The sequence below is a fragment of the Pithys albifrons genome, chromosome 2, assembly GCF_047495875.1.
Source record: "Pithys albifrons albifrons isolate INPA30051 chromosome 2, PitAlb_v1, whole genome shotgun sequence".
Classification (NCBI taxonomy): domain Eukaryota; kingdom Metazoa; phylum Chordata; class Aves; order Passeriformes; family Thamnophilidae; genus Pithys; species Pithys albifrons.
In genome coordinates this window covers 55,566,358-55,578,407 of record NC_092459.1, presented here as the reverse complement: position 1 = coordinate 55,578,407, position 12,050 = coordinate 55,566,358, and positions in this window count along the sequence as shown.

The window sequence follows — 12,050 nt, the reverse complement described above, 5'->3', positions numbered from 1 at the left end:
GGCTGGAGAAGTGGAACAACAGATGCTTGCTATGTGAAGTTCAACAAAGACAGGTGTAAAATCTTGCATCTAGGACAGATAGATTTTGGCAAAAAATGGCTGGATGCACATCTGCACTAACGTAGCAGTCCATGATATTTTTTACTAACTTGGACTTTGCACTGGGTGTTATTGTTAGGGTGTATTCTCTAGCTTGAACTCCTACAGCTTTTTCTCCATGAACAAAGCATTTATTAGAGCAACTTTCTTTACCCATTTGCCCTGCAAATTGTATGTCACTAGCTAGCTTTAATATTTCCTCTTAAATACTTGAAGCAGCAGACATAGAATATGCTTTCTTAATCTATGCTTTTCCTAATCTAATCTTTCTTTCACTTGTCAGCACTGAAAATTCAGCAGAAATCATCTAGGCAAATCCTTATTCTATAGCATTTACATCATCCTTTCACAGTAAACAAAACCAGTCTTCCCTATTTTGCTCCACCATAAGTTAAAAAAAGCTATCATTTTTTAGTTTTGTCTCAGAAAAACAAATTTCATCAATGTGATGAATATCACTTCATTTTCCAATATATAAGGTACATACAATGCAAATAATATGATGAAACACTTCTACTACTTCATATTCTGTGATGTGAGTAGATAACTTTCTTTTTACTAAAAATTATTCACGTGCAAAGAAAACTATAAAATAGAAAATGACTCTAAGTGATTTTGATTACTGCAATCTTATTTCTCTGGTTCTTGACATGTGTAATGTGTACATAAGCAAAAAGTTGCATGTTTTGGAGCCCATTAAGTATGGCAGTCTACAAAGATGAAGACACCATTCTGCTTGATAAGAAACCATTACTGACGTGCAACATCCATACACTGAAATAAAAACATATTTCTCTTTTAGGAATTTTACTCAACTCCCTGGACTTTTCAGCTCCAAATTATTTTGCTCTGGAACCTACAGCTTCCTGGAACTGCTCTTATTTTCTGTCTGAAATAGAAGTCTTAAAAAAGTATGTGCAGGAAAAAAGTGGATGGCAAGTGTTTTAACTAAAAAGAAGATGCTGCCTGCAATTAAAAAAGGTTGAGTGAATATTGCCAACTATATGCGGAAGTCATACAGCTGAGACACTAACTAGATCCTGCAGTGCTTGAGCAAAAGACACTTTACTGTGAGTCTTAGACAAGTAAAGAATGCAGTTTTGAATCCAAAATTCATATTATTCCAGATGTGGGTGGGGGAAAACCATATTCACTTACTAAACCAAAAAATCTTGATTCTCTGCTGCCTGTCTGTTGCATTTCTTGCTCTCCTCTCCCCTCTGGCTCTTCTGTCTGTCTTTCCCTTTAGCCACAAGCTTTTTTTTTTTAAACTCTGGCTCCTTAACTTCACAAGCTCCGGGTATTACACAAATACACTGTGTGTTTGTCACGGCCATGCAGACTTTGCATGTGGCCTTGTATCTATTTCTTTCTTTTATCTATGGATTTTCTGTAAAGTTAGGATGTCTGTGGAATAGAGGCATGTTTAATGCATGTTTGCAGAGCCCAATGTACAACTTAAAAGAAAGCTTCTTGTTGTGAAAACATAGTACAATTCTTCCTGAAATTCAGATCCTCACTCCTCCCTCTGCATGCATTTCTGGTGTGTGCCTGCCTTTTTTCCTAAGAGTAGCTGAGACACCAGTTCGCAAGCACTACCAGAGCTTCAGGCAATTGCTCATTAGCCTAAGGTGTGAAGGTACCTGCTCTGGGACTCTTCACCAGTCAGTAAAGACAGAGGCTTCTCTAAAGGGAAACTTATTCACATAATAAGTAAGCAGTTGTTCTAGAGAACTCCACTCTCCCCACAGATAACTGGGATGACCAGGATGACAGGCCGCATGTCCTGCCTAGACACAACCTCTAACCTGTCTGTTGGTTAGAAGACTCAAGTTGGGTGAAATGGATCAAGGCCTGAATTTTGTGATCACCTCATTTAGAATTAGGAAAAAAGCCAGGCATTTAAATTCAACATATACTCTCTAGCTCGAAGCAGTTGTGTCAAAACAGCCTTTTATTGAATGTTATACTAACCCTCATAAGTTTGGAAGAACCTGACAATGGCTGTGACTAATGCTACAAAGATAAGTGCTCAGAAAAATTCACACAATGCAGGTTCTGTGATCCTGCCAAGTTAAAGCCTACCTAGGATGAAATAATTAAGCAGTACTTTTTATGTTTCACATATGAATTTTGAAATTGATTTACCTCTGAAGTTGCTGGGCCTAACCATGCAAAAAAAAATCCCATTCATTGCTTTCACATCAGCAATCTCTTAAGATGTCTGTTTACATTTAACCTAAAGTCTAAAACAAAAAAACAGTGATGGTCAAAATACCTTTCCTACGAGCTATTCAGGGAAACAGTAACTTATTGTTTGAAGAAGAAAAGCGTTCCTGACCTCAACAGAAATGAAAGATCTCAGTTTTAACATTGGTTTAGCTACCACTCACACCTGGAGCTGGCATCCAGCTTCTGTCACTGAAATCTCTCACCGTTATTGGATCCATCTGTATGTATAGCTCTGGGGGTATTCACCATGTCTTTGCTGACAGTGGAGTTTCCTGATCCTCTCTTGAGGCTCAAGGTTTTAATATATGAAGTCACAAGGATGAATCAATCCAAAACCCCCTTATTTACAATCATGTTTTTAACTTACATTAGATGAAAGACTTGTGTCTACCTTCTAGTATTATGACCAAACATGAAACGGAAACAAATACAATTAAAGAAAAACACCTAAACACATTCTGACCAATGGGAAAAGAAACAGGTTTTAATTCTCTAGCTTGGCACATTGCTATGTCTTTAATAGATTATCTCTTACAGTTTTTATTCAATCCTGCAGACTTTTGCTGAGCCACTTTCAATTCACATTCACTCATACAACAGCACTAAATGAGCTGCAATAACTGAAAAGGAGGAAAACATTCACATTTTCACTGGTAAATCTGATTTTCAGTCCATGTTAGAACTGTTTTCAGCAGCCCTGTTGAAAGAACCATTTTTGAGTCATTGTGTCAGGCATCCAGTCTGTCTACATAAGCCCGCATGTGACCATTATCATGTATCTGTGAAAGCAGACTATCAGCTGTTTAATACAGCTAGTATAAAGTGAGGAGATGGTGGGGAAAAACATCTCCCCAGGGCTTCAGAATAACTGTATTTCATCTGGTCTGATTACAACAGCTATTTGGTCTTACCACAAGAATTTGTACTCATGTAGGAGAGGAAAAAAAAGTCTTATTTTTAATCCATTTCTGAGTGATTTTCATGTTCAGAGTAGAACTTTCCAGACTTGCTTCTGTGTAAGAGAATCAATCTACAGCTTGAAAGTCATGAAAGGTGGCTTACACATGCTTTGAAACACTGAAAAGAAGGAGCTCAGGGATACATTAAAAAGTACTCTGTCAAAAACTCTACTTTTGGTGGGCAGCCAGGGAATCAATGAGTTTTTTTGACCCACAATTCATATTCAGCTCAAAATATTCAGTATCTGATATGCTTGCATTCAGTTTTGACCAAATGCTGTGATAACTCTCCATGTCACATAGCGTTACATTGTGACATGACTGCTGTCTTTCTTTCTAATTTACACTCATTCCTAAAAATTCATCATCATTATTTTGAGGCAACATATAAGCACCAAAACTGCAAGTAAAAGTCAAATTGAAAATAGCAGACAAATAATACTGTGGAACATGTAGATGTCTTTCTGTTTGTCTTGGCAGAATGGCATCTACAATCCTAAGAATAATCTTCCTCACAACATAGCTCTCTGAGACAGGTAAGCTGCATGGGGAATTTAAAAAGGGTGAAATCATACCCACAAAAAGGTGCTTTATGCTTTTGGAATAGTTAGGAAGGCAGTAATAGGATCCCTTACTTGAGGGACATTCAGTAAAAGAAGTAATGCTTTCCTGCAGTGATGTAATATGGCCAGGACCTGTTCCCTCAATTGAAGAGGAGCAGGACCAGCAGAAAATCAAGGGGTGAAAAAAGCAGACTGATTGGTCAAAGGAAATGTGAAGCTGCACTTTTGTCAAATCTATGTGTGGGTCTATAGCAGATGTTACCAGTTACATACTGTATTTGCAGGACTCCAAAGACTCATGGGAAGTACCACTAATGACAGGTGACTTGTCATATCCATGTAATTAGGTTTATAACTAGGGAGATTTCAGAGCAAGAGAGAGTGATTAGGTAGAGCTCACTGACTTCCCATGAGATATGGCAACTTAAGGGGCCTTTGTCCCTTTGAAACTAATTCTGTATGTACTTGCTTTTCTAGATGTTACATGTCTTACCCACTCAGCTCCAGCCTCAGTCAATATGCTATTTACATTTGCTGTCTAAATTTTTCTAAAATTGCATGTTTTACAGTCCAGTGTCTGCCTTTCAGCTGAATCTGTTTTCACGCAAGTCTCAAATGATCCAAGTCCCATCTTTTTTTTTTTTTTTTTTGTGGCTGGTTGATGTCTTTCAAATCCGGGTCAAATTTCTGCAAAACTGAAATCTTGACTCACTTGATTTTTATGACAACATTGACTCATGATTCTCTCGTGTTTCAGCATTGCCTTTGGAGGATTTGTCTTACTCCTTCACCCCTTTGTGAATACGCTCCACTTCTTACCCTCCTTCATCTAAAGCACAAGTTACCATCTTTATCAAAATCACTCCCAGGTCTTTCTCTCCTTCATATTTTTCAAACTGAGATCTCAGCCTGATTTCGACAATCGGCCTGTGGATGTCTGGCTTGCAGCCTACACTCAACATCATTAACACAATTCATCCTCCCTCTCCATACTCCTTCAGTCACAGCTCTTGCCCATCAGTCAGTACCTATAGGCAATATGTTTATCTCAAATCTCTCAAAGCTCCTTTTCAATCTGTTGTAAGATGTGTTAGGCAGAAGTTAACTTTTAATCTAAGAAAGAGTCTTGTCAATGTAAACTGTAATGTTTACTATTGAAATTCTTGTCCAGATCTGCACCTTACATCTGAAGTACTGAAACACGATTTTTTTTTTTTTGGTGGCCTTTCAAAACACAATTTAATTCCCCTGTGCAGTAATTTAGAAAGTCTTTGGAGACATGCATTTTCTATAATTTCAACTTTGGCAATGTGACCTATCTTAAATTCCTCCACAGCTTCTGTATTTTACCAACCAAGTCAAATATCTTGACTTCCATTCTTCACGGTTGATGCCTGCCTTAATTATCTTCAGTTTAATACTGAGAAGGTTGATTTCTTTTTCTGAAAGGTTTGTAACTTAATTTCTAAACAGGAGCTATTACTTTTTCCTGTATAGCTCAAGAGAAACAGAGTCCAGATCTTAACAACTGGCCTTGGGTACTGGGAACTGGATGGCTGTGTTTCCTGCGGCTGTACATCTGGGTGAATATATTGTGCTTCTTAGCCAAGTAAACATTGCAAAGAGAATACTGCACTAATGAATTTGTTCTGCTTCCAATGCAATCTAACTCATTCAGAAGCAGCTCAAATTATCTGTGGACAATGTTATGTTAGTACCATGCAGATATTGAATCTATGTTTTTTTTCCTGTGCTCCTTCTATTTGGAAAAACCCTACTTTGTTGTTCTTCTTGAAACTGTTATTTACTATTATATTACCAAAAAAAATCCCAAACAACAACAACAATAATCCTTACAACTGCTGAACTAATAATGCACGAAGAAAATCTTCTAAGCTGTTTAATGCTTGTCATATGGCTCCCTGGTGTATATGCCAGTCTGTCCATCTCAGATGGAGCTTCTCTGCTTTACAATTAAAAGTCAGCACCACAAAAATCTGTCTACTGAAAACTGGACCAGATAAATTCTTTTAGTGTGATAAATACCATCAGTTCAAGCCTTTACAAAAGAGCTGATATCCTTTGTAAACCTTTATTTTAAATTCTGATTTGAAATTACTAGTAGATCATTTCAGAAGGAACCCATAAGAATTCAAGCAAATCATCTCTCATAAAAGACATGTCTTCTTGCAAATACATATTCCTGAATCTTTTCAAGTATTATTACTTGAAAAGCTTACTTTTCTCCAAGTGTATTTCCTAAAGTTGATTTTTAAGTGACTCATTGCATGCAATACTGTTGAAAATGATCCAGTGTAATTACATGAGATGACATCTATGTTGGTAGAAGTCCAGGATGTAAAGCTGTAATAAAAACTGTACCAGAAGGAATTACCTAAAGAATGATAAAGTAGTTTATATTTTGTTTAAATGTGCTTTTTTTGAAAGTAGCATTTTCATATTCTTTTGCTAATTTACACCATAAAAAAAGAAATGTGTATACTACCTCTCTACAATGAGGGCAATAGATTATTTTTAAGTCCTTTGCATACAAAAGGGATTTACACTTACTGTGATTATGCTGTATACAGATTTTACAGTTACTACAAGAACAGTAGCAGACTGAAAGGAGACAGTAGTTTTTGGAATACCAAGGCAATTTCTGCCAAAAATACTGTCCTCTTAGGATTAGAAAAAAATGCTGCTGATGTTGTGTTCCTGCTTCAAGCCATAAACTGTACATTCCTAACAATGAGTTAAAGTTGAGCAAAAATACATTTAACTGAGCTAGCCTATTACCCTTTATTGACTACATTGGTATATCTGGGTATAAATCAAAGATCTAGTATGTAAGTTGTTTGGAAAATGTATTTCATGTATTTTTCCTTACCAAAAACTATCTTATGCTTGTTTTCACAGGCCTTTTAACTGAGTATTCACTATGAAGGCTGGTCTGCTCTCCTTACTAAGGGAATGGGAATCTTTGCCAGAATTAGGACTTCATGAGCAGGTTTTGTATGTTATGAACCAGCACATTAGGAACTGACTGAACCCTGACTGTGGAAAACGAGTTTTAATATGTACTAATTGACACTGCTTTAAAAAAAAAGATCATGCCAGGAAGTTTTAAATACTGTCATAAAATATTTTCCTAAACTGTGCACATAAATGAGGGCACAGTAAAAAGATTGGGACAGTTAAATATGAAGCAATTCTAATTTTATCTTTTGGTCCTTTAAAAGTTCTTTTTCCATAGTTATGATTGGAATTTGTAATGGCAGGGGAGATTCAACCCACAGATAATGTTTCACAGGTTTTACTGCTGTCCTAGCACAGAGTCGCAACTATTGGAGTTTATTCAGTGCCAAGATGTTGAATTCATGGGATATTTCACTCCTGATGTCGGTAGGGCCTGGATTCTTGCCCTTGTGCTGTGGCTGCACAAGATGGAATTCTATCCACTCTGCAGTAAAAGACAAACTTGGTGGTATCTTCGGTCAGGACAGAATTTCATACTTCAGGAGTAACTCAAAAAATTAATTCCAGTTTGGTAGCAGTTCTGCTTTAAGATCCATCTCCTAGCTCCTTTCCCCGCTGCAGCAGTGCACATTTGCCCCTGCATCACTGAAGTGGAAGAGCTGAGAATGAGAATGTTGAAAAAATTTGGATTAAGAGTACCTTAATTTTTTATTTTTTTTAGTGTCCATCAGTTTAGCAAGCCACCTTACCCAAGGGTCCGCAGACGGCTCTGTTCATGTAACTTTTTTGTAGATGCAAAGCACAATGGAGATTTGATCAGATTGGGAACAGTAGAACAGAGCCCATCAACCTGACCTGCTTTGCTGTCAAAAGCAGTGCTACGTAGATCCACAGCCTTTATGTGTAAAGTACCTCCTACACAATGGGAAAAGGTGCCATATTCTTTTCATGATATATAGAGAAGGAAGAGAAGTTGAAAATTTGGGTAAGAAGATGGTGTTTGTTGGGGTTTTTTTACTTACTACACTCCTTGGCTATTGTGAAGAACATTACCAGTGGTCAGAGAACTGTGGTCAAAAGCACTGTGAATATAAAATATAAAAACACATATTAGAAGTGATTTGATACTTGATCTTCCTAAGGCACATCTGACTGCTGTCAGGCATTGCCCTTTAACTTTTTAAGTCAGTGACCGGTTTCAGCCATATATGCAAGAGGATAGTCATCTTAAAGACAATTAATGTCTTATAAGCTTTGTAAAAAAAACACCACAGTTAGCTAGAAGAGAAAGGAAAAGAATTCTTTCTCAGAGGGAAGGGTGGGCTCAGCTTCACTACTGTCCTTTCCCCAGGTTAGCTGCAGTCCATGCCGTCTTTTGTCTGTGACAGGTCCCACAGAACAGTACCTAAGATCACTGCAGTGCAGAAGGAGATTTCAAGACCAAAAGACATACATCTTTACCAAACCAGACTCTACTAGTTGTGCTGCTCAGCCAAACATGTTTCCTCATTAATGGCTACAGATCTTCTGTGACATGAGTCTACTTGAAAGCCCACTAGCTCAGGATTCTCTGTCAAGACAAAGAAATTGATTTTCATTGTGAGGTAAAAATAAAACCCTTTTAAAAGAAGTAAAGAAATAACTTCCTAAACAGCTTGAAGGAAACAGGAGAAAAGACCTCCCTTTCTTTCTGCTTTCCTCCTTGCCGGATACAGGGCTCCCAATACCCTGGAGCATAACACCTATGAATGAGTGGAATCTGATAACCCATTTTTAATTACTGCCTTTATCCACTCTTCTGTAAAACAAACAAATTAAAAAGCCTAAGGCTGGGCCTGCACAGGGAAAACCTAGGTGGTAGTAGGACTGAAATCACCACACTTCTCTCTGCGCTGTTTTTCTTTTCTTCATTTTGACTTTTGAATCTGCCCTGATGCCCTCATCTGACACAGCAACTACATCAGGGAGAGAGAAAACAGGATAGGCTTTCACTTTTGTCTGGCAGCACAAGCTTGCATTCTGTGCTTTGGAGGTTTTCAGAGGCTCTTTATTCCATGTAATGTTCCTGGAGTAGAGAAGCGTATCTTTTGTTCTTCCTTATAAAGGGATATTTTTATACACAAAGATATACAGTACACTGAACTACAAGAGTTTTTATGTATTGGATTGTGAAGCTTTAACACAGAAATTTCTGATGATTCTTTAATTCTGCCTTATCCAAAGCATTTAACTTCAAAACCTTTAAAGCATAGATGAATCAAAGCCTTAGAAACCATCCAACACATCAATTAATTGTAGTGGCATCAAAACCAAAATGAGGCTTTTAATTTAAACAGATTTCACTCCTAGCATGCTAAACATGCAGCCCGCGTATATGTGCTAAGCTGCATTGTCTCGGTATACATATGTATGGCTTTATATACTTACAAGTAATTAAAATGAGGGAGGACAGACATACGTCTTCCCTGCAAAAGAAATAATTCTTTTGCGTTTAAGGATATCTCTTCTTTTAAACATAACTTGCACATTTTTGCTGTGACATACTGTATATTCATAGTGATGAAGCCTGTATAGTCTTCTGATTCCTTTATTATCGTTTCCATATTAGATAGCCAGATGGTGGAGAGCGATTATACTCTGTACTAATCACTTAGGAAGTCTACAGAGTGGTGCTTTGAGATTTAGACACACAGCTACTGCCATCACTCCTTTGATGGGAAGCCGCAGATACTATTCCAACCAATTGAATGTTTTTAAATATATCAACACTGAACATATTATCTAAACAGGAAAAAGACTGACAAATACCATTCAGTGCTAATGAAGAGAGGGTTTTGTCCAAAGGAAATTATTGCTTTCACAATGATCAGAGATCAACATGGCATTATGCAATAGTATTTATACATATCTGAAAGAAAATGCTTGCTTTTTTATAGCCATCACAAATAAAAGAGATGTGCATTGCTAAGTTACTTTACAAAGAAAAAAAAAGCTTAAGAAGCAGAATCATTATCTCAGGGAGTTCCTTAGTGTTTGATTTTTAATTCCACACTGATCTTCCGGTCTGCCAATTTTAAGATTTTGTAATTCCAACAAATCAATCAGCAAAAACCTTTTTTCCTACAGTAATATCCATTTATATACAGAAATACTTTTTAGTTTGTGTTTCTACCTTGAAAATACTTGGTTTCTTTTCTGAATGATGCATTGTTTGTCTGTGGGCGCATATTATAGGAATTAAATGTCAGATGTGCCCATTCCTAATGTCATAGAGTTTTTCATATGCTTGCTGCAATTTTTACATCAAAAAAAAGGAAAAGTATTTCTCTGTGAATTTTACTTTTATTGTTAAGCCTTTTATAACAACCCACACTACAGGTTCTACTCCAAGCTGCAACCAGAGATTCTGGAAAAAGAGACTGAGGCGGCACTGATCAGCACTCAAATATGATAAGCAAGCAGACTAAACATGTAAACAAATCCTGTGCTGAGTGCTTTGTTTTGATAGCACCGAGTGTTATTTCAGTAGAGGAACAAACAACCCACTTCAGCCTATCTAGTCTATTATTTGTAGAACACTTCACATAGTAAAAAGAAAATACAAAATAACATTAAGCAAACAGGTATATAAGTCAATTCTCAGAACTGGGCTGATCTAGCAACAGTGTTGATAGAACAGCAATGATTTCCTCTATCCTTAGAGGAAAATGAGCATCTTTATTGTCCTAAAATTTGTACAGCATTGTACAAATGTTGTAAAGATGGTGGATTTCATAGAATTGTTAGTTTTTCAGCACTAGTAAACAAATATTTGCTCAGCATTTCTGAAAATCACTTTCATACCTGAGAACAGAAAACTGAAAATAAGTAATTATTTAAAAAAATCTTCTAAATTCAATGTGTATTTTCCCCTTTATTATGCTTAGTAAAACATATAGTAATGTTTTGAATGACACTATCAAATTGTTAGTTTTAATTAGATTTTTCTCTCCTATTCTAACTCTCTTACTCTGTATTATAGTATCTATCACTGTAGATTCATTAGTTACATTACCATGAAATGTGGTATTTCACAATGCTGCCCAGTCAGCCTGAAGCCAGGAAGCCTTATTTTAACCTTGAATGCCTTCATGAAGTTATTCTTAATACACACTAATATATTAAAAAACAAACACTAGATCGTAAATGAGCACTCAGCACATACAACTATTACAGTATGCAGTTGTGAAATATGCATGAGAAATAAACGAAGCATTAAGGAACTTCTTTAAAATGAGGATGGAGCAGGCACATGGAGAGGAAGAACATGTAAACAAGTTGTGGAAAAGAACAGATGTGTGCTGTTTAGACACACAGGCAACTTGCCTGAGGGAAGTTTGGATTATTGAGCTAATATGGCAAAGATACATAGTGTGTTCACATTTCAATCATCACAGGGTTTGGTTTGTGCATGTTGCATGAATAGTGTTCCTGCTACTTCTCCAAAATAGATGATTTCTTAGTGTATGTCACAGTCATACATATAGCAAATTTACAGGTTAGTTTACCTAGAAATTTTCTCGGAAAAGCTGGTAAATGCTGTGTCTAATACAAAATTCAACAGAGATGCAGGTTACAGAAGCCTAAGACTGCTGTACAAAATCAACAACAAAAAATTGCTTTAATAAGGATAATAACTTCAATAGGCATTAATAGTTTTGCTTCCACAGGTACAATATCCCCACATATTTACATTTTTCAGACTAGAGAATACAGTTCAGTGCTGTCATTGCTGTAGGCAGGTCATCCTTGTTTCTGAGGCCAGTTCTCATGACAGTTGTACACCATAAAAAACCCCAAACCAGCTGCTGGATTGGGAAGGGAAGAAGAGGAACAATATCTCCAAACACTCTGATGAAAGTAGTCCAGGGATTCATAGACCACAAAACTCATCTGACTTAACTTTCCTGCCTTTAACAATCCTAGTAAAAAATTACAATAGACCAAATTGGAAACTTAAAATTACGTCCACATTAGGAGAGAAGGGGTTATCTCCTTCAATTCTGTTTGAAGACTGTTAATGAAAAATGGTACATAAAGTATGGCAAGCCACCAGAGTACCTAGAGAACAAAAGAATCTATTATATAGAGAGCAATTTGTTCATAGTGAAATTAGTGTTAGCACTGAAGACTAGAGCAGTAGTCAATAGTCAGTAGTTAGTTGCCACAAAAACTAGTC